At 40.7% G+C, this 24346-nt stretch overlaps 2 long non-coding RNA genes across 2 annotated transcripts in view; both read right to left on the bottom strand.

The window, feature by feature from the left end:
• LOC144246626 (uncharacterized) overlaps positions 1–24346 on the bottom strand; it is a 129437-nt gene that overhangs the window by 66310 nt on the left and 38781 nt on the right. The window lies entirely within an intron of this gene.
• On the bottom strand, positions 860–23007 carry LOC144246624 (uncharacterized). The gene is made up of 3 exons (XR_013340285.1): positions 22950–23007; positions 20414–20516; positions 860–894 (listed from the first exon to the last, which is right to left on the bottom strand). It is a non-coding gene; the product is annotated as an uncharacterized LOC144246624 (long non-coding RNA).

Below are 24346 nucleotides of genomic sequence, written 5' to 3'. Positions count from 1 at the left end.
ATAAAACTTGTTTTTCAGAGAATTCATAAAAAAAAATTAAAGGTTTTAATATTTATTTTCCAGTATATATGCAACTAGGAGGAGAAGGTTAGCATTTGGTAAAAACCACAGAATATAAAAAGTTACAAAAAAAATCAAAAGTTTAACTTAATAATATATTTACACTAGTTTTTATTTTACTTTAATAGATTTGTCAGTTTGCAGCAATCATGTGCCAGTTTGGAAGTACCTGTCTTACTTGCTTAGGCTAACTGACTAGCTGTCTCTAGATAGTGCCTGGCAGGAGTGAATAATTTTCACATTGTTTGATTTCAGTCTCTTAATACAACATAACATGTTATTTCCCTTTGCAAATGAAACACATTTAAAATTTAGGCCTAATCACAGAACATTCAACTCTGAGGAATTTTTGATGCCCCAAAATGTTTTTATCTGCATAGCAGTTCTCTCTATAATTCTGTGGTATAAAATACCATGTTAGTAAGGAGATAAACCCCAATGGATTTGCTAAACCAAACAGCAAAACCTTATCTTTGCCTGAGTACAGTATATGGGGGGAAAAAGGGGGGGGGGGGGGGGGGCAGGAGGGGAACATAAACATAGTTTAAAAAATTGAAAATAAATCTCATTGTGTGTCACAGAATATTGCAGGTGGCATCTTAGTAGCTGACAACACAGCATGCAAAATGAGTGATTTGCTTTACAAAGGTCTGCAAAAAAGAAATATACCTCATCTGAAGTTTGGAAGCTTCCCACATTTTTATATTTAGAAACCCAAAAAGAGACATATTTTGCTTATTAGCTGGAAGTAAATACCATTAAAAGCACAATTTCATAGCTTTCTCCATTTAGAATCAGAGGTAAAAGGTTTTGCAACATAACACGTTCTTTAACCTGAAAAAAAAGAGCAAAGTATAGCTGCCAATGAGGTTCAAAATGCCGAGTGACTTTAACACTTCCCAATCAGGATTTGTTGAGACCGAGGCCAGTATATGATTTTCTCTTCTCAGATATTTAGTTGACTGAATAATTTATTCTTAAATCTCTCTACCTGATAAGTGAGAATTGTTTTTAAGATTTCTGAGAGAGACAGGACATGTTTTTTATTTAGAGTGAAGGGTTGAGCTACCCTCATGACAAGGCCCCTGATAAACAGCCTTAGTGGGGCCTGGAAGTCTTGATGCAGCAAGAAGATAGTGTGGCACAGTTAGAAATTATGTTAAGCTGATGTCCTAGTTTAGGGCAAATTTGGGGGAAACCCTCTGGAAGGAGCCCCCAGAAAATAGACCCCCATGGCCCCTCCCCCACCCACCTGGTTCGGGAAAAAAAAATTTCTCCTGTTCATTTAACAAACAAAGCACTCCCCAGAACCAAAGTAAATAACAACACCAGATGACAAAACTCTTTCACCACTCTGAAGAGATGACGAATCCAGAAAGTCTTTCCTGGGAGTGGTCGCCCAGGTCTGGGCGCTGGGGATTGCTCTGGGCACTGGGGATGGCTGCTGCAGATCACAGAGCGCAGGCTCTGGGTGTTCCTCGGTGTTTCCAGGTCCCAGTCTGGAGCAGGTTGGATGATATTCAGGAAAAGGAAAGGACAAGAAACAGTCCAGGGAAAGATAGGACTGCTTAGCTAAACTAACTAGGAAGCAAAGGCAAAAGCAGAAGCAAGCAAAGCAAGCCAAGCAAGCAAACAAGCCAGCACCAGCCTTTTCTAGACAGCAGACCATGGGGGGACGTGAGCTGGCTGATAACAAGGCAAAACAAACCTTCACTTTCAGAGTCAGTTCTGAAAGCACAGAACAGAATATCAAACATAAACAGAACACACGATTGGAGATACAAACACCATAACGTCACCCTAGGACAGGTGACCACAAAGTAATGAGCTGAGTATGAATTAGAGAAGAGCTGCAGTGTGAAAAGCCTGACCACCTTAAGGCAAAAGTAAACAATGTTTGCTAACCAATTATATGGTACTCACAATGTGTAACCTATGTTGAAGTGTATATAAACTGCCATCTTTTAGAGAATAAACGGAGAACGTAGCTTTAACCATATTAGCTTGATCTGTGTTTGTCCAGTCCAGCTCCCCTCAGATTATAAGAAGTCCCTAGCTTCTGAGAATTATTGTGCTTCTGTTGGTCTTCCCAAGTCTGTAGAATTCAAGTAATGACCGACAGAGTCCATAGGGATATCTATGCATTTATCAAGAGATAGACAATGGGTAAATTACTGTGGACAGAACAAGATCTCCCCAATCTGTGGCCATTCTTAAATGAACTAAAATTCAGTCATTTAAAGGAAACAAATGCTTGCATATATTTAATATATTTTCCTTTCCAGACATGGAAGAATTTAAATGCTGTAAAGGAACCTCTCCTTCTTTCTAAGTGAGCACTTCTCTTTCCTGCACACTTGGGAAAGTCAATCAGAATGGCACACCTGGTTAGTTTAACAGTGTCAATCCCTTATTCCGGAACTTACTTACAGAGTTAATAAAGATAAATCATATCTACATCCACACAAAAATTTAGTGCAGGTAAACAATGAGTTTTAAATTCACCCTCCAATTAATTCAGGTTGATTTTACCAAGTGTCCCTGAAGATAGTGGAATTGTTATAAATCCCAGTTAAGAACCTGATCGTCTGATGTTTTCAGCTTATAGTGAAAAATATGTTTAGGCAAAAATGTCATGGCTTGTTATTTTGATTGAGGGCTGAGTGTTAAACTTTTGAGGGTAAAAAAAAAAAAAAAAACAAACAAAAAAACCCAAACAAAAAACACCAACAAAAAGAAAGGCAAATCAAATCTATCTAAGACTACGAGACAATTTGAGAACATCTGAACATTACCCTTACTTTATTTCTGTTTGCTTTTCCTTGTTTTTTAAATCAGAATTTTCTTTAATCTCATGGAAAATAAATACTGGTCTATTTAAGAGAGGTCTTGAGTGTTTGCCACTCACTTGAGCTCTATAGACTACACACTAGAAATGAAAGATAGGAGTATTAGGAAAATTTAAATTCTAGAGTTCAATTGTTGTACAAATATTCCTTTGCTTATGTCAATTATTTGAATTAGAAGAAACAATACTCATTTTGATTTCTTATGTACCCTTTCCCTCCTGTTGAAAAATCAATATTTCTGTCAGATACCATCATGTAAAAATAAATATTAAATACTGTTTTCATATAGGATTCAATATTTTACTTACTAACTTGGGAACATGAAGACATATAAGGGTAAACTCCCAACTTACTTGCAGATGAAACTGAAAAAGAGGTTTCTTTGCTAATTTTGTAGGTATGCTGTAATTTAATTATTTAAATATGTAGGGGAAGATGGAGTTGTACATATATCTAGCTCACATTTAAATACAGAGGGTATAATTCTAAATTCACCTAGGATTAATAATCCAGTTGTCACTTTGTTTCATCCGCAATATAGAAGCAGATTTCTGTTTGAGAGAGAAAAAGAATAATTGCATCTGTATAGCACAGGTGATGCCAGAAGACAAGCAAGGGGTTGGATAAGCAAGAGGCTGGAAGAAAAGTAATGAGGCTGTGATATCACAAGAGAGTTTCCCATCCAAGGGATAGGGTTAGGATTAGGGTTAGGGCTAGGGTTTTGGATTAGGGTTAGGGTTACCATTAGGGTTAGGTTTAGGTTTAGGGTTAGGAAAAGGGTTAGGCTTAAGGTTAGGTTTAGGTTGAGGGTTAGGTATAGGGTTTCGGTTCAGGTTTAGGGTTACGGTTAGGTTTAGGGTATGGGATAGGTGTAGGGTTGGCTTTACAGTTAGGGTTAGGGTTAGGATTAGGTTTAATTTTAGTTTTTGAGTAAGGAATAGAGTTAGGCTTAGTGTTAGGCTTATGGTAAATCTCAGGTTTAAGGTAAGAGTGAGGTTCCGGTTTGGCTCAGGTTTAGAGTTACGGTTCGTTTTAGTCATTAGCTTTCGGGTTAGGTGTATGAATCGGGTAAGGGGTAGTCTTAACATCAGTGTTGGGTTTAGGATTAGGGTTAGATTTAGGATTAGGGGTAGGTTTAGTTTTAGGTTTAGGGTAAGGGTTAGAATTAGCGTTGAGGTTAGTGGTAGGGTGAAGTTTAAATTTAGGGTTTGGATTAGGATTAGGTTTAGTTTTATGGTTAGTTTTAGGCTGTAGTTAGGGTTAGGGTTAGAGTTACCGTTAGGGTTAAGATTACAGTTAGGGTTTAATTTAGGTTTAGAGTTATGGTTAGGTTTATGTTTAGGGTTAATGCTAGGTTTAGGGTTAGGTTTAGGGTCAGGGTTATGTTTAGGTTTTAGTTTTATGATAGGATTATTGTTGTGTTTACCTTTATGGTCGGAGTTTGGTTTATGTTTAGTTTCAGGTTTAGGGTTCGTTTTAGGCTTAGCCTTAAATTTAGGCTTAGGCATAGGCTCTGCGTTCAGTTTAGGGTTGGGATTATGGTTTGGGTTCAGGTTATGTTTGGGTTTAATTTAGCGATATGTTTATGTTAGGTTATGTTTTGGGTTAGAGTTAGGGTTAGGGTTAGCGTTTGGGTTAGCGTTAGCGTTAAGTTTAGGGTTATGGCTTATGGGTTATGGGTTAGGGTTAGGGTTAGGGCTATGGTTAGGGTTAGGGTTAGTTTTAAGGGTTAGGGTTAGTGTTAAGAGTTAGGGTTAGTGTTAGTGTTAGGGTTAGGGTTAGGGTTAGTCTTAGGTTTTTGGTTTTGTTTAGGAATAGGGTTTGGCTTCTGTTTAGGACGAGTGTTTGGTTTACATTTAGGTCCAGATTTAGGGTTAGGTTTAGTCTTAGTCTTCTGCCTATGCTTTGGGTTCAACTTAATGTTTGGATTAGGGTTACTTATAGGTTTAGGGTTGGGGTTAGGGTTGTGGTTTAGAATTATGGTTAGGGTTGGTGTTAAGGTTAGGGCTAGGGTTAGGTTTGGGTTAGCATTAGGGTTAGGTTTTGGTTTAGGGTTAGGCTTAGGGTTAGTTTTGGCGTTAGGGTTGGGATTAGGGTTTTTGATAGACTTTGGTTTAGGATTAGTTTTAATTTTAATATTAGTGTTAGGGTGAGGATTAGGGTTTGTTTTAGTTTTAGTGTTAGGCTTAGTCTCAGGTCTAGGTTTAGGCTTATATTCAGGTTCAGTCTTAGGTTTAGGCTTAGGGTTAGGTTTTCGTTTTGGGTGAGGAATAGGATTGGGTTTAGATTTAGGGTTATTGTTTGCTTTAGGCTTCAGTTCCAGTTTAGGGTTAGGTTTAGGCTTAGGCGTAGGCGTACGCTTATGCCTAGGTTTAGGGTTCATTTAGGGTTAGGAACAGGCTTTGTCTTCAGTTTAGGGTTAGGTTTAGGTTTGTGGTTAAGGTTAGGGTTTGGGTTAGTTTTAGAGTTAGGTTTAGGGTTAGGGTTGGGATTAGGTTTAGGCCAGGGTTATGGGTAGGGTTAGGGTCAGGATTAGGCTTACGTTTAGACTTCGGTTTAGGCTTAGATTTAGGCAGAGGCTTAGGTTTAGGGTTAGGCTGAAATTTAGGCATATGTTTTGGTTATATTGTGTTTGATAGTTCTCTGAAGGTGTCCTTCCCTATGATGGACGTCATAACATAGTCTGTTTTCAAGCTAGTGGCCCTATATAACGTAAAAATTCAGTTCCTTTGGGTGTCAATTGCTCATACAATTCATATTTGATGTCAATTCCTAGTTGTACCGTGTACCTGGAATGTTAATTATAACAGTAATTAACATAGTCTGTTTGTTCCTCTGGAACCTACAGGCTGAGAACATCTGAGGTGGGTTTATGTATGAAGTGTTTGACAACCAGGATCTGAATCATTAACAAATGAAAAAAATTAGCCTTTGCCCCTTTTAGCATAAAATTAATAATAAATTCCTAGCTCCTGAATAAAGTGCATTTTTATCTTTTGTTCAGTTGCTGAAACTGATGACAATTACTTTTTTTATGTATTCCTTGATAGTGTGATGTGCTTACTTAGATGGGCTGTAGGCAGTGCATCTGAATTCTGTGAACTGGGTGCAACAAAAAGAAACTGCAGAAAACCTGCTTAACGTAATACTAGATAATCTGTTAGTCTTTAAACATATCTTTTTAACTGACAGCAGTATTGTGCTCAGGATTGTAAAAATAAAATGGACAATACTTCTTAAAATAGAACCAGACTTTTTTGTTGTTTTTTAAATAAGGTTTCATTTGCCTGTTTCTTCCATGATGTACTTAACAATTCTGCTCCATTGGTAGATAAAAGAGTAGTTGCAAAAAAGGCCTCCAGGCCATAGGGTTCTTCTTTCTGTACCTATCATCCTCACATATACTTTAAATATGATGCCATTACAACTGTTTTCTGGTTTTCAACTTTCAGAGAAAGAGTCTAAGAAACATGGTTGGTGGACTTAATTGGCACAAACTGCTTCACTGGCTTTGGATTACACAACTTAAAATTTATGGGAAAAAAAAATTGTAATCTTAACCAGAGATTATTATAGCTCCAGGAATAGGTTCTGTCTGTCATTTAATACCTACATTTTACAGAGCAAAGAACACTTCCTCCTTGAGTTTGTCTCATTAGATAAAAATAATGTCTATGAAGGATATTCTGTTTCAAAATTCATCTTTGAAGCCATCAGATCCAGAAGTTTCTCCTTTTCCACTCAATTTTTTTCTGCTAATGTAAATATTTTCATGCTGTTGTAATTAAAAATCTACACTAAGTAAACAGATAGCTTTGCCAAATATTTTTTTAAGTGCAAATTGTAATTGGGATTTCCAGGGCCAAGCTTAAATACATAGACAAGAAAACTGCATTTCTCAGGAAGAGTTCCACTTCATTAGACAACTAGGTTGTTTCTTGCTGGAAGCAATTAAAAAATGTAGCTTCACACCTCCCTCTACTAAAAAAAAAAAAAAAAAAACCAAAAAAAAAAAAAAAACCAAAAAAAAAACCAAAAAAAAATACCCCAAAAACAAAGCAAACAATTGTACCAGCAATGTGTTTCCTTTTCTTGCCTTTTTTCCCTGGTAATCACGTGTGCTGAAGAGTCTTAACTTCACAAACCATTTCAGACTGTGCAGTAGAAAATGAACCATGAATGATGTTTTGAACATCAGTTTTTGAACACCCTGGGTTCACTGATGATAATTGCTTTAGTTTTGGCTACGTTAAAAGCAGTAGCATTAAAATACCTAAATTAAACTATATTAAATTAATACTGGACTTTAAAAAACAGATCCCATTGTGACTGATAATGGATGTTAATTTAATATACCTTTGGAAACCAGGAGTAGGAAACTATTCAGAGATCTCTCAAGAAGTATACGCTTTCTGAATGCAGCACTAAAGCAAAGCCTACATGCACATAAAGCTTATATAGAAATTAACCATTTACAGCTGTCCTGCTGAAAATAAGACTCTGCCCCACACTCCTCCTCTAATTTTTGCATGTCTGATACTAGCCAAAGGCACTTTGAGAGTGTTTAGCTGTGAAAATTTGACAATGGTGAATCACTTTTGTACAGTTTTTATTTTAAAATGCTAGTGTATTGCTGATAGCAGAGTGCTTTGGACACTGCCAGTCCCTCCTTTCCCAAAGGAGTTATCCTGTATAACTGTTGTTGGAGAAGCTATCTGAGAAACCACACTTGAGATACTCATTAGGTATCTTTTACAGAAAGTGAGGGTTATTATTTTATGGACAGTTCTGAACTATACCAAAATCCAGATTGCACATTTTAAGGCAGACATGAACTGCAAACACTGACTTCTGTAGCTGTTAAATAATGCAAAAGAGAAATTTGCTTTCTAATTTGTAGATCTGAATTCAGAAGAGTGCCTTTTGAGCTCATCAGTGCATTCAAAATTTGGGACTAAAACAATAATTTTTTAAAAAGAGTTAAAGAGACGGACAAAAAAAGTTATTGAATTTTCTTTTAAATTGCTTATCAATATTTGATTGCTTTCCAAAAGTTTGTCATATAATTAGTGATGAATAATTAGAAATCTTTGCAAATTACCTGTAAGAACAGTGTCTATCAAAAAGTTGCAGTTGAGGAAGATCTTCATTAGAGAAATAAATAATTTAAAATTCTGGGAAATCAGTTTACTGTGGCACATACTTAACTTTGCTAATAGAGAAGGAAACACACATGGCATCAGTTTTACTTCAGAGGGAGGAATGGTACAGATATTTACCAAATCCAGTCAATATGATGCAAAAATAATTTCACATAGTTTTGTATTTGACTCTACCACAACAATTATTTAAATGATTTTCACATGTCAAATAATGACCTAATTTGTGTAGAACTGTTTCAAAGAATGTGGAAAATAGTCTTGACTAAATTTGCAATAGTGACATGGTCCTTAGTTCTTTAGAGACATTGAGCACTCATAGTACTTGAAACATTACTGAGGAGTGTAAGAGTACTGAAAGTAAATTACAATCCTGTTACTTTGTGAAGCTGCACTTCAAAGGAAGATGTGCATTCAAGAGTATCATCATGGAAACAATCTAAAACGACTGTAACGAGCAGCAGCAGAAGTTGTCAAGTGCTGGGAATAAGGTTCTCCACTACCCTCCCTCCTTCCTGTCCATTGCTCCTCTCTCCCAGTCATCCCCACTACAATTCCTGCCTGCCTTCTGCTTGCCATTCCTATCTGCACACCTCTGTCTTTGCTGCTCCTGATGTCACTGACTCCAGCCATGCACTGGACGTGGCAGACATCCTCTAGTTTAACACTAGAGGATGCTCTGGGCACCTGGGGGTTCTGAACATGTGGAGAAGCCTGAGGGACTCCCCAGGGACTCCCCAGAGCCCAGAGCAGATCTTTGTTCAGTGCACACCCACCCTGACCACAGCGTTTCAGCAGGAACTGATCATGTCTGTGTACCCAACTGCATCACACATGGTTTGCTCCTCAGAAGAAGCTGCCAAATTACAAAACAGGCACTCATGGTAAATCCATCTACAGAATACATATTAGCAGTTACCTGACTTGCTGTAAGCTAGTGTTTGCTAAGGTACTAAGTTGTATTATTTGTTATAATAGCCAATCCTATTTGTTTGCTTATTTAAAGTTAAATTCTACCATGGAACAAACATTAAATACATTGTTAGGCCAGGTGCTGTTAGTTGCTACTCACATTTGAACTTTTTCTTGTTTTACTAGGACTGCCTATCAAGATACTTTATCTTAGAATTTGAACTAAAAGGAAAAGAGAGGAAGTGGTACATCAAATATGTCTGAATCTGTAGCAAAAGCCTTAGAAAAAAGCAAAGATATACTCAAACCATACCACTGAAGCATGGTCACCTTTTACATTTACAAGAGGAATGTCAATAATACAAGATACTTGTATAAACTGACATTGGAAATCATTGCTGGATTTATTTTTACTTATCTCTTATTACTATAATATATACACGTATGCATTTCATGAACAAAAAACCAAAATGTTTTTAATTCTTTCCTATTTTAGTAAAACATGAGACTTCTTCCAGGGCAATACAGCCTAATAATGGGAAGACAGTTAATGAAGGAGAAGCAATTTAAAAAGGAAGTGGTCTGTAATGTCTGAAACAAATGCAGACATCAATCTAGCAGGGCACTTAAACTTAGAAGTACTTCACTGAATCAGGGGTTTAGGATGATAATTTAAATTATTGCAATTCAGAGTAGTGTAATTCATAATTAGTAAGTACCTACTTACAAAGACAGTGATAAAATTAAGAACATTCAGTGGCAATTTTTATTAATAATTTCTTGGTTTTCGCATTGTAATACAAATCAAATTTCAACTTGGGTCAATTCTTTAAGGATGGCATGCTAAATGCTTTAAGGGACCGCGATCTGAAAAAGACACAGCTCTATTGCCTTGGGTGCATGAATTAATTTTTGTGATGCTCATTACTTATCTGTTCCATGGCTTTATATCGCATAGGGAGAGTTTTAAAAATATAAACATATGCACATATGCTCCCTCATTAATCAGCTAGATTGTAAAATACTTTGAAAACATAAGAAATGTAAGTAAGATATGATAAAGGAGATATGATCTACCAATTCACTGGAATGTTAAGGAAAAAGCTGCCTTTTTCCCATTTTCTCTTCCTCTCCCACTTAATCCCCAGAGGTCCAGTTCAGACCAGAGCCATTGACAGTAATAAGTACCAGAATTTAAGAAATAGTTTATTGATGTCTATTATGTAAAAACAAAATCAAACAATCCCTCCCTATTTATTTCGCATATATCTGCAGAATTATTCATTCAGAGAAATAATTATTTTGATGGACACGAACTGCAGCTTTCCTTGATGCCCTTTAGAAATCTAATAGCCTGCAGCTTACATCCTTCAGGTGAACTGCTCCAAGAAGCTTGTAGTGTTCAGATCTATATGCAGAGCAGACTTCCCTGAAATCCTCAGTAAGCCACACAGAAAATAAAGTTTAGTGGGATGGGAAGGGAGTGGCAGGGGAAAAGGTAAAAGTCCAGTAACGTGAAAGTAGCTAGCAGCCAGGATTTTATCCCAAACATTCATGCTGTGCCAACAGGAAGACTACCCATTTCATTTATCAGAAAGAGTAACAGCTTCATAAACCAGCCACAACAGCAATGCTAACATTAAATCTGTTATGTTTCCAGTATTAAAGCAATTAGAAATGAAATATCACCTGTTCTTGCCCAAACCTAGCAGCCTCTCTCTGATCAAACAGTGTCCTGGGTTACAACATGGGGTGTAACTGAGGTTTATATTCTACCACCACCTACATTACCTTCTGATGAACTGTTAAGGTGGGTGGAGCATTGTTTCTCTATCTTTGCCATGACTCAAGCATGGTAACTCCTTCTGGGGAAACAGCAGCCACCCTGAGGGGTCGGTCATCTCTGCTAATGGGACATCAAGGACTCCCCAGCATGACTCACAGAATCACATCAGCCCACTGGGAAATTCTCCCACCCTAAGGGAGGTACTGAACACTCCTTCCTCTACATAACCTGGGGTTTGGGACAGATACACTGCTGCATCCCCAAGAACCACAAGAACTCTCCACCACCACCACCACCACTGGACCTCAGAGAAGGACCAGACCTTCCCATAGGCTCACTGCTTCGACAAGACCACATCCAATGGGACTGCTACCACCATTTGGACTGCTATCACCACGCTGACCAACAGGGTATCAGGTCATGTTCTGACTTTGTCAGTTTAAACCAGTGTTTCTGTACTATTGCCATTATTGTAATTTTCCTATTAAATTGTAGCCCTGACTTGAAATCTTTCACATAGCAATCACATAGCACTTGTGTGGGGTTCATTCTCTCCACTGTTTACCTTCCACTCAGCACAAGCAGATACTTAAAAAACTTTCCAGACTATATGTCCTAGGTTGACTGTATGATGCTGTCCTGGGTTGTAAGATAAGCTTGTATTCTATTTGCCATCTGTTGAAGGTTGGGCAGATTTGTTATCTCTCAAGAACAATGGTTTGCTCGAAGAGGTAATGGTTTGTTAATGGGCCATTGACTGATTCAATTCAGGGCTGGTAACGTAACACCATCCCATTGTGAGGTGCTCCACCCAGAGGGGGAAGCCAAGCACTCTTTTATTGGATAAAAGGGGTACCTTTTGGGGGACACAGCAGCTCTCTCTCTACGGGATTCCCAGAGAAGCAGCTCTCTCTCTTCGCGGGATTCCCCGAGAAGCAGCTCCTTCGGCGGAATTCCCAGAGAAGCGGCTGGAGCGCAGTGAGGCAGCGGCGGCGGAGCTCAGAGGCAACCCCGGCGCAGAGGAAGACCGGCCCCACTGCCACCAGATCTTCAGAGAAAACTATACCCTTCTAAAGATCACCACTTCAGCTGCAATTCATCAGCCACTGCAAGAGGAGCAGCTATCATTCCAACCGGACTGCTACCAACACCCCGAATCCTCAGGTTGTGGACTTTATCACTAGTTTTGTTTGTACTGATTGCATTTGCCTTTTTTTAAATTGTTGTCTAGTTTTCTCCTAGTAAAGAATTGTTACTCCCATTCCCATATCTTTGCCTGAGAGCCTTTTAATTTAAAAATCTGGGTAATTCGGAGGGAGGGGGGTTTACCTTCTCCATTGCACAGGAGGCTTTGCCCTCTTTCACAGACTCCTGTCTTGTCAAACCAAGACAGATGCCTTTATCCCCAATCGTCTGCCCTGTTTATGCTGAATAATAAGTTCTACACCTTTAAGACTTGTTCCAGGAGTGAAGGTGGGCGGGGGGGAGAAGCGTGGAGTTTGTTTTCAAGAACTGCACTCCCTCCTCCACATTCCTGCTCCTGGACTTGAAACGAACAGGTTTTATGTCTTTATTAGTGTTCAGCTCTTTATTAAAAAGTCAGCTTGGCAGGGGGGTGTTTGTAGCTTCTTCCAGTAGCTGAAGGGCGTGAAGTCGTGCAGAATCTGTCCCTGGAGTCTCTGTGGCACGCTGGTAGCCGGAGATGAAGAGGTGTCCAGTCTGTATCTGCAGTCCCAACCAGCAGACCATCCTCTCTCCTTTCCTCCTGGCACACTGGTAGCCGAATGGTGGGGGGATGTGCAGAGCCTGCTGCCGAGATCCAGCAGCAGATATCCCTCTCCTGCCCTCCTGGTAACACCAGGTAGAGTGTCTGATTCCTTGTGCCTGCTTCTCACAGCCCAGTCCAATCTGGTCCTCTGCAGGTTATAGTGACAGGTTAAACACAGACTAGGGATGGGGTTCCCTTTTCCCCAACCAACACACCCATCCAGCCCCCTCTACTGTGCCCCTCTTTTTCATTTTGGGGTGTTTTTCATCCCCAAAACCCCCTCCCATGATTCCACTGGCTTATTTTGCATCCTAGTCCTAGTTTGGGTGGGGGTGTAGGTGATTCCCAGGAGCGATTAGCTAATTAACATTTCAATGTCAGTACTTAGGTCGAGCCAAGTGTCCCAGCCAGGCTGTTTTGTTCATAACAGACTGAGTTGTCTGCGGACGGACAGACAACAAGACAGAGCTCTCCTTTGTGTTTTTTCTAGTTAGTTTTAGCTAGCTGAGGCAAAGAAGTTCCCTGGACTGTGGTTTTTTTCCTTTCTCTGGACCTGCTCTGGGCTGAACACCAGCAGAGCAGCAGCAGCAGCACCTGTGGCCCAGCGGGCCAGGCCTGGGCCACGGCATTTCCAGCGCTGGAGGGACTGGGCAGAGACTGAGTGAGCCCAGCTGCAACCCGGGGGATTTTTCTGAGTTTGTCTCTCTCTTGGAGAGGCAAGAAGTTTTATTGTTTAATATTGTTTAAGTTTGCTTGTTTAATAAACAGGTTTTTTCCACTTTTTCTCCAAAGAGGCATCTTTCCTGAACTGGTTGGGGGGAGGGGCCAATTGAATCTGCTTTCCTGAAGGAACCCTTTTGGGGTTCTTTCCCCAAATTTGCCCTGAACCAGGACAATTACATTTAATGGCGCCCAATGTGAGGCTCGAAAAAAAAAAAAACAAAAGTGGAAAAAAACTTTATTCCTTGACTGATTGGATGTTGGTTGTGCTTATTTTGTAGTGGATTAAAGCAGTCAGTAGCCATGTTGCTTACATTCATAATGTCTCTTGGGGTGGAAGCCTTCATGTGGTTCTGGTCTCTAGGCTTTTTTGAGGTTCTAGTACTTTTCTGGTCACTAGGATTCTTGTCCCTTACACGTAGTTTTTACAGTAGAAGAGCACGGATTAAAATAGCTATTGGGCTGGGCTTGGTGATAGTGATTTATAAGGCGCTTGTAAAGATACTGGAGTCTCTTCAAGATATATATAGTTTCTGGTTTTTTCATCCTACCCTGCATCCTAGTTCCAGTTGTATGTTCTGGGGGTTTATTAGTAATTGCACCTGGTTTGTTAGATGAGGAGCAGGGCATGAGGTTTTCCAGCCTCTCCTTTCCTTCTTTTTTGAATCTGTTATGTCACATTTTGAGAATGTTCCATTTCCCCTGAATGTTAAAGAGACCATCTTTCTAGTATTTATTCTGGTAAACTTCCTTTATACAGCTGTCTTGGTTCGACAAGACAGGAGTCTGTGAAAGAGGGCAAAGCCTCCTGTGCAATGGAGAACGGCAAACCCCCCTCCCTCTGAATTACCAGGATCTTTAAATTAAAAGGCTCTCAGGCAAAGATATGGGAGTGGGAGTAACAATTCTTTACTAGGAGAAAACTAGACAACAATTTAAAAAAAGGCAAATGCAATCGGTACAAACAAAACCAGTGAAAGAAAAAGTCCAGAACCTGAGGGATGCCAGTATCAGTTCTGCTGGGACAATTGCTTCCCTTGCAATAGTTGATGAGTTGCAGCTGAAGTGGTGATCTTTAGAAGGGTATAGTTTTCCTCTGAAGATCTGGTGGCAGTGGGGCCGGTCTTCCTCTGCGCCGGGGTTGCCTCTGAGCTCCGCCGCCGTCGGCTCAGCGCGCGCCGGCTGCTTCGCTGTGAGTGCCGCCGAAGAGAGAGCGAGAGAGAGCTGCTTCCCCAGGAATCCCGCGAAGAGAGAGAGAGCTGCTTCTCTCGGAATCCCGCGAAGAGAGAGAGAGCTGCTTCTCTCGGAGTCCCGCCCAGAGAGCTGCCTCCTCTCCCCAAAAAGCTACCCCTTTAAACAACAATAGAGTGCTTGGCTTCCCCCCTCTGGGTGGGACCCCTCACGGTGTTACATTTACCAGCCCTTCATTGAATCAGTCAATGGTGTATAAACAAACCATTGCCTCTACAGGGCAAAACCATTGTCTCTGAGAGAGATAACAAAAACCTGTCCAACCGGTTTTGCCTTCAACAGATGGCAAATGGAATACAAGCTTATCTTACAACCCAGGACAACAGCCTGCAGTTTCTCTAGAGTGAAGGCTGAGATGTCCAGAGGAGCTGATGAAACCCCTCACCCAGGTGTGGAAAATTCTGAGTGGTGTGGAGAATGGGAAAATATGGGCCAGACCCTGAAGGAATTTTCTGACCCTGCAGAGTGGGATTTTCCATGTGAACAAATTCAGAACCCAGCTGAGGTGGGGAAATACCTGAAAGAGAAGTGCCATGATGACTCTAATGAGAAAAGGATCATTGCAATAAGCTGGGCCTTGGCTTATGCTTATCGCACACTGCTAGATATTGTAGGCTGGCAGACAGAGGCAGGGGAGCAGGGAGATAAACCAGCAGCTATCCCAGTCACTCAGGCTGCAGACAACACCCCAGTTACTCAGGCTGTAGCTAAACCAGACAGTGAATCTAAACCACTGGCAGTCTCTGCGGGAAAGAAGAAAACCAAAACTGACCAGCCAGGGACTGACTATGATGATCCAGGAGAAGGACCCTCAAAGCTAATTACTGACACAAAAGCCAGAGTTAGGACAACTGAGGCAGGATCAGAAGCCACTACTGAGTCCTATTCCCTGAAGGACCTTTGTGGACTAAGAAAGGATTACACTGGACAACCTGATGAGTCTATAATTAGTTGGTTGATCTGTCTTTGGGATGCTGCAGGGGAGGCTAAAATTCCGGATGGTAGTGAAGCGAGATATTTGGGATCCCTGTCACATGATCCTGTCATTGATCAAGGAATGATGAGTGGGGCTAACCCTCACAGCCTCTGGGCATGGGTTCTGGAAAGTGTAGCACAAAGATACCTGTGTGCAGATGATCTTTATATGCAGCAAACCCAGTGGAAGACTACAGAACAAGGAATTCAACGCTTGAGGGAAATGGCAGTGGCAGAGATTGTCTTCTCGGATGATTGTAGATACTGTAAATCCAGACTTGATACTGTGTACATCTGTGATGTGGCGAAAACTTGTAAGACTTGGGCCACATGAATACGCTTCTGCTGTAGCAATAATAAGCAAGATGACACTGAGGAGACTGTGCTCGATATGGCAAAGAAGCTCCAAGCATATGCAGATGCTGTACATGGCCCAACCCATGCCAGAATTGCAGCAGTGGAAACATGTCTGCAGAAACTAGGAGAGAAACTAGAAAACAAGATAGAGGAGACTCATAAGAAACTCAGGGAGGAGATGAAAGAGGGTTTTCTCCAAGTCTCAGCAATACAGATCAGAGGTCCTGGTACCCAACACAGATGTTCCCCAGATGGGGAAAGAAGGTACATCTCACGAGCTGAGCTGTGGTTCTTCCTGCACGATTGTGGAGAAAATATGAGGAAATGGGATGGGAAACCTACTGGTGCTCTGGCACAACGGGTGGGTGAATTGAAGGGAGGCAAGACTCCAAAAGGAAGTTTCACCAAAAGGGAAGCAGCTCCAGTGACCCATAATCAAACTGCCGTATATGATGATGATGACGATATTTTCGATCCCCTTGAAGGAACCTCCAAGACATATGCCCCAGGAAAAAAGGATAACCAGGCTTAGAGGGGCCCTGCCTCTAGCCAGGTAGAGGCTAGGGAAAACCGTATTTTTTGGACTGTGTGGATTCGTTGGCCTGGCACATCAGAACCACAAGTATATAAAGCTTTGGTTGACACTGGTGCACAGTGCACATTAATCCCATCAAAATATGTGGGGGCAGAACATGTTTCTATTGCTGGTGTGAGAGGGGGATCACAGGACTTTACTTCAGTGGAAGCTGAGATCAGCCTGACTGGAAACGAGTGGGAGAAACAGTCCATTGTGACTGGCAGAGAAGCCCCATGTATTTTAGGCATAGACTTCCTCCAAAGTGGGTATTTCAAAGACCCAAAGGGACTCAGGTGGGTATTTGGGATAGCAGCTGTAGAGAGAGAGGGCATCAAGCAATTGAACAGTTTACCTGGACTATCAGAAAACCCATCTTCAGTAGGACTGTTGAAGGTAGAAGAGCAACGAGTACTAATTGCCACCTCAACAGTGCACCGCCAGCAGTATCAAACGAATCAAGATGCCGTGATCCCCATCCACAAAATGATTCGTGAGCTGGAGAGCCAAGGGGTGGTCAGCAAAACCCACTCACCTTTCAACAGCCCCATCCGGCCTGTGCGTAAATTTGAAGGAGAATGGAGGCTGACAGTGGACTACCGTGCATTGAATGAAGTGACTCCACCACTGAGCGCTGCTGTGCCAGATATGCTGGAACTCCAGTACGAGCTGGAATCCAAGTCAGTGAAGTGGTACACCACTATTGACATTGCTAATGCATTTTTCTCCATTCCTCTGGCAGCAGAATGCAGGCCTCAGTTTGCTTTCACCTGGAGGGGCATGCAGTACATCTGGAACCAACTGCCCCAGGGGTGGAAACACAGCCCCACTATCTGCCATGGACTAACCCAGACTGCACCAAAAAAGGGTGAAGCTCCAGAACATCTACAGTATATTGATGATATCATTGTCTGGGGGAAGACAGCAGCAGAGGTGTTTGAGAAAGGAGAGAAAATCATCCAGATTCTCCTGAAAGATGGTTTTGCTATCAAGAAGAGCAAAGTCAAGGGACCTGCTCAAGAGATCCAGTTCCTGGGAGTGAAGTGGCAAGATGGACGGCATCAGATTCCTACAGATATCATCAACAAGATCACAGCGATGTCTCCACCAACCAGCAAGAAGGAAATACAAGCTTTCCTAGGTGCCATAGGTTTTTGGAGACTGCACATTCCCGAGTATAGCCAGATCGTGAGCCTTCTCTACTTGGTCACCTGCAAGAACACTTTCCACTGGGGCCCTGAACAGCAGCAAGCCTTCACCCAGATCAAGCAGGAGATCGCCCATGTGGTAGCCCTTGGCCCAGTCAGGACAGGACCAGATGTGAGGAATGTGCTGTATTCTGCAGCCGGGAGCCATGGTTTGTCCTGGAGCCTTTGGCAGAAGGTGCCTGATGAGACTCAAGGCCGACCACTGGGATTTTGGAGTTGGAGCTATAGAGGGTCTGAAGCCAACTATACTCCAACAGAGAAGGAAATTTTAGCAGCCTATGAAGGAGTCCAAGCCACCTCAGAGACGATCAGTACAGAAGCACAACTCCTCCTGGCACCCCGACTACCGGTGCTGGGGTGGATGTTCAAAGCAAAGGTTCCCTATACCCACCATGCCACCAATGCCACATGGAGCAAATGGATTGCCCTTATCACACAGCGTGCCCGGACTGGAAAACTGAATCACCGTGGGATTTTGGAGATAATTACAAACTGGTCTGAAGGTGAAAACTTTGGTCTACTGATGAAGAGGAAGAAGAAGTGACACATGCTGAAGAAGCGCCACCATATAACCAACTGCCAGCAGAAGAAACACATTATGCTCTTTTCACTGATGGATCTTGCCGCATTGTGGGAATGAAACGGAAATGGAAAGCAGCTGTATGGAGTCCCACACAATGGGTTGCAGAAGCTACTGAAGGAGAGGGTGGATCAAGTCAACTCACTGAACTCAAAGCCGTTCAACTGGCCCTGGACATTGCTGAAAGGGAGAAATGGCCGAAGCTCTACCTCTACACTGATTCATGGATGGTAGCCAGTGCTCTGTGGGGGTGGCTGGAGAGGTGGAAAAAAGCTAATTGGCAGCATAGAGGAAAACCAATTTGGGCTGCAGATGAGTGGAAAGACATTGCTACCAGGGTAGAGAAGCTACCTGGGAAAGTTCACCATGTAGATGCCCATGTTCCCAAGAGCAGAGCCAATAAGGAGCACCAAAACCACCAGCAGGTAGATCAGGCTGCAAAGATAGGGGTATCAAAGATAGACTTGGATTGGCAACACAAGGGGGAATTGTTCTTAGCATGATGGGCCCATGATGCCTCTGGCCATCAGGGTAGAGATGCCACTTTTAAGTGGGCACGAGACCGAGGGGTGGATTTAACCATAGACAGTATTTCTCAGGTTATCCATGACTGTGAGATGTGTGCTACCATTAAACAGGCCAAGAGAGTGAAGATTCTATGGTATGGTTGTCGATGGTCCAAGTACAGCTATGGGGAGGCCTGGCAGATTGACTACATCACACTGCCCCAGACACGCCACGGCAAGCGTTATGTGCTCATCATGGTAGAAGCCACCACAGGATGGTTGGAAACCTATCCCATGCCTCATGCTACGGCCCGTAACACCATTCTGGGCCTTGAGAAGCAGATCCTTTGGAGGAATGGTACCCCTGAGAGGATTGAGTCAGACAATGGGACTCATTTCAAGAATAGTCTTATCAACACCTGGGCTAGGGAACATGGTATTGAGTGGGTGTACCATATTCCCTACCATGCACCAGCTGCAGAAAAAGTAGAGAGGTACAATAGACTGTTAAAAACCACCTTGAAAGCATTGGGTGGGGGATCTTTCAATAATTGGGAGCAGAATCTGGCAAAAGCCATTTGGTTAGTTAACACCCGAGGCTCTACCAGTCAATTGGGCCCTGCCCAATCTCAGCTTTTGCATATAGTAGATGGAGACAAAGTCCCAGTAGTGCATGTCAGAGATTTGTTAGGGAAGACAGTGTGGATCAATTCTGCCTCAAGCACAGACAAACCCATTCGTGGGATTGTCTTTGTTCAGGGACCAGGTTGTACTTGGTGGATAATGCAGAAAGATGGAAGAATACAATGTGTACCTCAGGGAGATCTGATTGTTGGGGGAGAACTGTGTGTAAATATCACTGTTTGCTGAATATTACTGCCATTGTCTGTGTATAGCTGTATACTGGATGTATAATGCATGTGTTTGTAGGGTTTGAATATATATATTAGTTTTAGTAGTAAGCTGACGATATGGGGATAAGGGGTGGAATGTCCTAGGTTGACTGTATGATGCCTTTATCCCCAATCGTCTGCCCTGTTTATGTTGAATAATAAGTTCTACACATTTAAGACTTGTTCCAGGAGTGAAGGTGGGCGGGGGGGAGAAGCGTGGAGTTTGTTTTCAAGAACTGCACTCCCTCCTCCACATTCCTGCTCCTGGACTGAGTTGTCTGCGGATGGACAGACAACAAGACAGAGCTCTCCTTTGTTTTTTTTCCTAGTTAGTTTTAGCTAGCTGAGGCAAAGAAGTTCCCTGGACTGTGGTTTTTTTCCCTTTCTCTGGACCTGCTCTGGGCTGAACACCAGCAGAGCAGCAGCAGCAGCACCTGTGGCCCAGCGGGCCAGGCCTGGGCCACGGCATTTCCAGCGCCGGAGGGACTGAGCAGAGACTGAGTGAGCCCAGCTGCAACCCGGGGGATTTTTCTGAGTTTGTCTCTCTCTTGGAGTGGCAAGAAGTTTTATTGTTTAATATTGTTTAAGTTTGCTTGTTTAATAAACAGGTTTTTTCCACTTTTTCTCCAAAGAGGCATCTTTCCTGAACTGGTTGGGGGGAGGGGCCAATTGAATCTGCTTTCCTGAAGGAACCCTTTTGGGGTTCTTTCCCCAAATTTGCCCTGAACCAGGACACTATACTAAATGGCTTCTACTCAGCTTAGTGTGTGTGTCTTCAGACATGAAACACACATGAACCAGCACACTGAACTTACCCTCCCCCCATCTCATATGATTTAAGAGAACAGCATAAGGTTGCTGCTCCCTCTGCTTCACAAATCAAATTTTCTTGGACAGGAAAAGTATTTATGAATAAACCTGCAAAAAATATTTCTGGTTACATATAAAGGATATACCAATATTAGCAAAGCAGGCATTCAGTTTCATACAGAATTGCACACTGTCAAGAGATGTTTCAATTATTTACATATAAATATATAATTCACAATTCATCAACATTCTCCATCTAAAGTTCTTAGAGTTTTTTAAATTACATATGATCATAGCTTACCTAGAAAGCAAGTAACTATCCTTATTTTGCAATAAAAGCACTCAGAGGAGAACCCGCACTACCATTACCTACATCTCAGCTGGTGGCTCTAGTGTTCATTCATAATCAAGAACAGTGGAAAATGGATTTGTAGAAAGTTCTCAGGGCCTGACAGAAGGTCCACACAGCATGCATACATATGTAAACTTTGAGACAAGACTTACTCACTTAGAAATGCCATGGAATAGGACAGATATTGTTGAGAGAGAAATGGAACTAGAAACAAGTTTCAAAAGATGGCCTTGCAAATAAGACTAGATACTTTGGACAAACAGAACTATGAAATATGTATTGTAGTGGGACCCACGAGGGGTAATTTTAGATGTTTAGATTTAAGGCATCTACAACATGGCATGGCAAAAAGCTAGGCCAAGAAACACTTATAGTATATTTTAATTAGGAAATATCTGGCTTCTGATTGTGATGGTGTGAATTATAAACGTCTGTATTGTGTAACCCTTCTCATGAGACTGAAAATGGAATAAAAGTTTTTAAAACACCTCTCAGTTGCCCTGTCTCTGGGTCAGGAAAAGGGTATTGTCCTATAAAGAACCATGTATATTCAAAAAAAATCAAAGACTTTAAGGTGTAATTCATGTGGTCAAATGTAGACATAGTCTTCAGAAGATAACCCTCCACGGATTTGAAGTGGAGACTATGATGGAGAATGCCATATCCAGTCAGATGAACCCATTCCCATTCACACGAGACACATTCCTGCCTTTAGTGCAGTTCCACACATGTGTGCCTTAACTCCTATACTGCCACAGTTCACTGAAGCAGTCTTAGGAGAGGGTGGATTTCACTGCACGTATGTCAGTGGCTTGCTGGACAGCCTTTCTGCATATTCACTTGTTTATGTGCCCGTTTTCTTTTTCATCTTCTATAAGCTTTTTTCAGGTGGGCAGTACTTGGCAGGAGTTCCCTTGCTAAGCATTAGTAAACACCCTACCATAACTCAGATCCTTTTTTGGGATCACTGTGTATTAGCGTAATGAAAACAGCAGGAAGATAATAGTGCTGAGCAATCCTACTGCTTCAGCCAAAGAAAACAAACTTTCACAGCAAGGCAAGATTAGAATTTTTGATCTTTACCTCTCCTCGAGCTCTCCATGATACTGAATTTGAAAAAAGATGTGTTGCTTTTATTAATACTAGATGCCTTTAAAAGTTAAATGCCTAGATCTATAATATACCTAATTTTTGTCTCTAAATCTGTTTCCCTGGTTTTAGTCTTATGGAGACCAGAAATAAATGTCCCTGAAGAATCTTGGAATAAACCTATACATAAAAAAACAAACAAACAAACAAACAAAAACCAAAACCCAAGGGAAAAAAAAAAAAAAAACACCAAAAAAAACCCGCACAGAAATCACACTGTCTTTTTAATGGCCCACTATATTTATTACTCTGTATTTCTCTGTATTTACATATTCACAGGCACTGTATATACAATAGAGAAACAGCAGAGAGAGTTAAATGCTTCCAGAAGACAATCTGGAACTCATATTGTCATGAATGACTTGTAAGTAATTCTAGGTCTAGTAACTTGGAAGATGACTACTTAATGTCCATCCTTTGTGCTGGGAATATATAAAAGGACTACTCCACTAAAAGTCATCAGTCAGATGACCCACATCTCTCTCCTCTTCCTTTTAACAGGGATTAGCTTCTCCCTGTGTTAACAAGGACTAGATGTCCTTCAGCAATGTCTTTATGCCCTCTTTTAGTTTAAAAACTTTTATTATTTTTTAAAATGTGCTAGCTAGAGCAGACTATTGATTTGGATTATTTTAGCAGCAGATGTTTCTTTTTTCTTAAATCTTCAGACTTAAGGAACACTACATTGCTCAAGCTTATCATGAACACAGAGATTTACTTTAAATGTTAACAATAGTTGACTTTGCCATGGAAGAGTGCTAATTAAAGGAAAAACAAGAAGCAGCTGTAAAATATTATATCATTCAGTTAAAAAGATGAAAGATGTTACAGAATGTATGGAATAGGGCAACAGGTTTTATTCATCAGCAGTAACCTAGAATTTTGCTTTTTGCAAGCACAAGTCTTGATGCTTTGAGTTCTTTTCAGAACAAACTTATTCCTGAGAACTGCAATAATAAAGGCAGCTATCATATTCCTACTTCACTACAATGCTGTATAAATGCTAATACTTTAGCTAACTATAGTGAAATAAAACTTACCTTAAAATCAAATCCTTTTTCCCATAACGAAGCTCTTTCAGCTGGGCTTGGATCTTTTTTGACTGAAAATGAGGATAATCAAATCAGCTTTTGGGTTTTTAAAATTTTAAATATTAAAAAAAATTTGTGAATTCTGAGAACAGCAGAATCTAGATCAGATTTAAAATGTAGAATGACCCCTCCAAATAATTGTCGATTGCTTTTCCAGTTCACAAGTCAAACCAACCAAAAGTACTGAGGAAAATGCAAAATGGCACACAACTAAAGCACATACCTGAGTTAGTACTGTAAAGAACAGCAGCTGGGCTTACACATTTTGGACATGAGCTGTTATCAATACGTGCCATGAAGCATAACTGAAGGCATCAACTTCAAAGTAAACAATCTTATTCTTAGAAGCAAAAAGGCTCCATAGGCTTATAAAAGTCTTCGTAAAGATCAGGGTGTTCCAGGTGGTATCCAAAGGAACTAGTTTGGAGCTACCTTCTCAGTTTGTAACCATGCCCTTGAAAGTACAGGTATAGTTATGCTTATTTATATTAGTTTAAGCTGATATTAACTTTATATATTGCTAAATATATCCTTAAAATAATTCTAAGTAGTAGTCTATATATTATTTTAATAATTTAAACAAAAGAAATAGAAATTGCTTTTTTGTACTAAACTCAACTATTCAAGGAACATTATTTCACCATTTATCCAAGAATCCTCTCAAAGGAATAATTTGTTTTTAATAAAATCCACAATCCCAACTGATACACAATACATTTTCTTGTATTAATTAATGCCAAGTGTTTTGAAGTCCTTGGAATGGATTAGAAGTCTGTTTCACATTTATTGAAAGAGCATTCCATAAACATAATATATTACAAAAGTAGTATATCTTAAGTTGGAATTTTTAAAAATATTTTATTTCTTACCAATTGATGCAGTCATATTCAGTGACAGACTTTTGGGAAGGCTGAATGAATCTAAGGAATCTAAAATTTTAGAACCTGCTTTATATGTTTTAATAGTAAGGCCAAAATGGTTATGGTATTCTGTAAAATCTGAAACTAATAAACAAGATCAGTCCAGCAAAATTCTTTGAAACAATTTTGATTTTGAAAGACTTAAGAAAAATATTTCTAATCCTATTATTTCCTACCTTTGAGAATTTACCAGAAACTTGACTTTCTAAGTACTGATCTCAAAAGGCAGAGACTCTAATAAAGAAAATGCTTTCAATCATCATTAGGAAAATTTTAGTACAGAGGAAATTTTTTATGCTTTGGTTTCTTTCTGGCAAGGTGCAATAACCTTAAGAGAAATTATATATGCAAAAAACCCAGAGTAAAGTAATGTGAGTAAATCAGATTCACATGTAATAATTTTTTTTAAAACTAAAAGAAAAATAA

This window comes from Lonchura striata, chromosome 7, assembly GCF_046129695.1.
Source record: "Lonchura striata isolate bLonStr1 chromosome 7, bLonStr1.mat, whole genome shotgun sequence".
In the NCBI taxonomy this organism is placed as follows: Eukaryota; Metazoa; Chordata; class Aves; order Passeriformes; family Estrildidae; genus Lonchura; species Lonchura striata.
This window is presented reverse-complemented; position numbering and strand designations above follow the sequence as displayed.